Source organism: Procambarus clarkii, chromosome 35, assembly GCF_040958095.1.
Source record: "Procambarus clarkii isolate CNS0578487 chromosome 35, FALCON_Pclarkii_2.0, whole genome shotgun sequence".
Lineage (NCBI taxonomy): Eukaryota > Metazoa > Arthropoda > Malacostraca > Decapoda > Cambaridae > Procambarus > Procambarus clarkii.
This window is the reverse complement of record NC_091184.1, coordinates 23,351,023-23,355,248: the sequence shown is the minus strand read 5'-3', so window position 1 is coordinate 23,355,248 and position 4,226 is coordinate 23,351,023. Positions and strand designations below refer to the sequence as shown.

The 4,226-nt window shown below is 43.4% G+C and overlaps 1 non-coding gene across 1 annotated transcript; it reads left to right on the top strand.

The window, feature by feature from the left end:
• Positions 1–1,552: 1,552 nt before the first annotated feature.
• TRNAV-CAC (transfer RNA valine (anticodon CAC)) lies at positions 1,553–1,625 on the top strand. Its single transcript has one exon. It is a non-coding gene; the product is annotated as a tRNA-Val (tRNA).
• The last annotated feature ends 2,601 nt before the right edge of the window (positions 1,626–4,226 follow it).

Sequence of the window (4,226 nt, the reverse complement as noted above, 5' to 3'; positions counted from 1 at the left end):
CACATAATGGGCTCAGGGACTGAACACCACAATTCATTTACCTGAGCAAGTTAATCTTGCTGAGAGTTACAAAATTCAATGCACATCATCACATCAACAATGGGCTCGAGACCGCCCACAAGTACAGTTTCTAAATTAAGCAACTGACATGTGGAGAGCCCTACAGCGAGAAACATTTGTACGCTAACCAACTGTGATACGGAGGCTACGCTCTCTAAAACCTTACAAATATTTCCTCCTGCTTCTTACCGCTCGCTCCCGCCATCGGAGGCCCTAAAACTACTTCCTCCTGCTTCCTCCCGCTCTCTGAAGCTCTAGTAACACTTCCTACCACTCTCTGAACCCATAAAAATAATTCCTCCTGCTCGCTCCCGCTCTCTGAAACCCTATTAATACTTCCTTCTGCTACCTCCCACTTCCTCTCGCTCTCTGAAGCCTTAAAAATATTCCCTCCTGCTCTCTGAAGCCCTAATAACACCACCTCCTGTTTCCTCATGAAGCACATACCTTACAAATACTTTCTACTGCTTCCTACCACTGGCTCCTGCTCTCTGAAGCCCTAAAATCATTTCCTCCTGCTTCCTCCCGTTCGATCCCGCTCTCTGAAGCCTCACAAATTATTTTTCCTGCTTCCTGCCACTCGCTCTCGCTCTCTGAAGCCCTGACAACAATTCTTTCCGCTCTCCGAATCCCTAAAAAACTTTCTCCTATTTCATCCCGCTCTCTGAAGCCTTAAAAACACTTCCTCCTGCTTCCTCCCGTTTTCTGAAGCCCTAAAATCACTTTCTCCTGCTTTTTCCCGCTCGCTCCTGTTCTCTGAAGCCTTAAAAACACCTACTCTTGCCTGCTCCCGCACTCTGAAGCCTTAAAAATACTTCCTACTGCTTCCTCCCACTCTCTGAAGCCCTAATATCACTTCCTTCTGCTTCCTATAACAAATGTTCCAGAGATGTGTAAATATTTCATTCAAAATTATCTGCTACCAGAATTTTTTGCCAAATATCCCAAGTTTGCTAATTATAGGTAGTACCAAAGTGATTGTAAGCTATCCACCGCTGCCCACTGGATGGGGGGCGGTGTGCACGACAAACATCAATTGTGACACTAGCTCTCCACATATGTCAGTTGCTTAATTTAGAAACCGTACTTGTAGTCAATCGCGAACCCATTGTTGGTGTTACGACGTATATTGAATTTTATAACTCGCTCATCAAGACTGTAACTTGCTTAGCTAAATGAATTGTGTGGTTCAGTCCCTGAGCCCATTATGTGCCTCTGTAACCCCTTCCACTACCGCCCACAAGATGGGTATGGGGTGCATAATAAGTGAACTAAACTAAACTAAACCTCTCATGTTATCGTGACGTCACACACCCCGTACACACATAAAACAGGATTTTCTCTCTATTTTCGTTATTAAACCTTGTTTAATTTATATAATTACTCAAGCAATGTGTTTTGATCATATTATATCGCTGAAGAAAAACTATGTGCATCTTCGGTATCAATTAACCGGATTTGGTCCATATAATAACAGGTCACTATACTTCAGGTTTCCGTAGTGTAGTGGTTATCACGTGCGCCTCACACGCGCAAGGTCCCCGGTTCGATCCCGGGCGGAAACATTTGTCTTTTAAATGTTTGTTTTCATAATCCATTGAAATAAACTCCAAGTGTCCAACCACTTGGGTCGGACGGTAGGGCGACGGTCTCGCTTCTTGCAGGTCGGCGTTCAATCCCCGACCGTCCAAGTGGTTGGGTGCCATTCCTTCCCCCCGTCCCATCCCAAATCCTTATCCTGACCCCTTCCCAGTGGTATATAGTTGTAATGGCTTGGCGCTTTCCCCCTGATAGTTCCCTTCCCTTCCCTTCCCTTCAAAGACCTAAAATTAATAACAAAGTGTATTGACAATATTTATTAAATCATAAAACTTATGCTATTTTGTAATATGTTAATACTACATTATAGTAATTATTATATTGAGGGTCATATAAGTATGTATTGTGGAGCAGAGTGGCGCAGTGGAAGCGTGCTGGGCCCATAACCCAGAGGTCCGTAGATCGAAACTACGCTCTGCTACAGTCTAATTTTTCCTACCATAACACCCCAAATGGCCGGGGAGGATTTACTGGGCGCAAATCCTTAACTGTAGCCTCTGTTTAACTCAGCAGTAAAATGCGTACTTGGTTGTAACAACGATTCTTCGCGGCGGGGATCGTATTCCAGGGACCTGCCCGAAACGCTACGCGTACTAGTGGCTGTACAAGAATGTAACAACTCTTGTATATATCTCAAAAAACAAAATGAAATGTTTATATCTTTAATAAATGCAATCCATTCTCCGTACATTTTGTAACTATGTAGAGCACCGAACATATAAATTAAATATTGACGTAATGGACAATTACATAGTAGAATTTGGTACTACCTGTATTCACCTTATAGTTCGGAAAAAGTATAGCTAAAATCAAACAGATATATTCCAAGGCCTAGTATAACATATATGTACTATATTTGGCCTCAGCATGTATTAGACCTTGGATGGTAAGTTACGTTAGGTTTTATGAGAAACAAATACAAAGGTTCGGGCCAACCTTGCCCGAAACGCTTTGCGTAATAGTGGCTTTAGACATTGTATGTACAAGCTCTATCTATAAATCCAACAACATGTTTGTATCTCAACTTGTATGTATGTACTTTACCTGAATAAACATTTGATTTGATTTGACGGAACCTTTGCCGGTTTATCCAAATTCAATAATACCAAATTCTACTATCCAATTGTCCATTACATCAATATATGCACGATGGAGGATGGATGTGCTGCTTATAAGCACTGCTATTAATATATCATAAGATCCTACATAGATTACACACAGAAATCACAATAGCGTGATGCATCAAATGAACAAATCCACAAGGTCCGTGACGAGGGTTCAAACCTACGTCCGAGAGGATCCCAGACGCGTCCTTAATCGACTGAGCTACGACATGGTAAAAGAATTGCAACCACAAGTTCTACTGATCATACTTGGATCCTGCAGCCTCTCTGAGACACAAACCAGGGTTTTACACAATTCCCCCCATGCACCCGAGCTCTGTCAATAAGCCGCTCTACCTCTTCGCCCTTACTTCGTTTTTTAAAGAGGTAGAACGGCTTATTGACAGAGCTCTGGTGTATGGGGGGAATTGTGTAAAATCCTGGTTTGTGTCTCGGAGAGGCTGCAGGATCCAAGTAAGGTCAGTAGAACTTGTGGTTGCAAATCTTGTACCATGTCGTAGCTCAGTCGATTAAGGCAGCATCTGGGATCCTCTCGGACGTAGGTTCGAACCCTCGTCACGGACCTTGTGGATTTCTCCTACATAGATGTTATTACTGCACGGTTGTCTTAGGTTTGCTATTAATATAAATGCCGATATTTCTTAAAGTATTACAATTCGGCCGACACTAACTAGGCTATGACTCTCCCCTACCCAACATGACTCATCTGGGAAAGCTGGGCGAGGCTAGTCCCACCAAGTGTCTGGTCACCAACCTCGGATAAACATTCTATTTTATAGATATAGGTTATATAAATATATAGGGGTTACCATCTTTGGTTGCGTTTGTAGGGACCCTCGACCTCGAAGAAGACGACATGCAGCATCCGGGGAAGCCTTGTGGGGCACCCGCGCACACTTACATATTGTCTTCTCATACCACCAACTATATTTTTTTATTTTGTCATTATATTTTATTTAAAATTTCATTACACAAAAAGGGTTACAACATTGGTTACATTCAAAGTAAAAGACTTCTTATTACAGGTTGTAGAGTTCCTCCAATATATAGTTTTTGTGTTAACTAATACTATTACATATATATTATTACCTATATCTTCTAGTCGTAGTAGTAGCAGACATTCATCAGTCTCAGGAGACTATGGAGTTGTGCTCTGGTTGTCGGTCTGGAGTGGCCTCTCCAGGGCACAAAGCCAGGGTAGGTTGATACGGGGGAGAAGCTGTCAACCATGCAGCAGGTCCCCCCTCTCCACGGCGCCGAAAGTCTCCAATGGAAAGGCAAACACCAATACGATTGGTTCCAGCGCCGTCGCAGGAACTGTGAGCTCCAGAGGTGACCTGGAAGCTGGTGAAGGGACTCATAACCCGGAGACCGCCGTGGTCGGGGCCGGAGAAGAACCACCCCAGCAAGTGCAAGAACGACCCCAGCCTCCTGAAGCAGAGC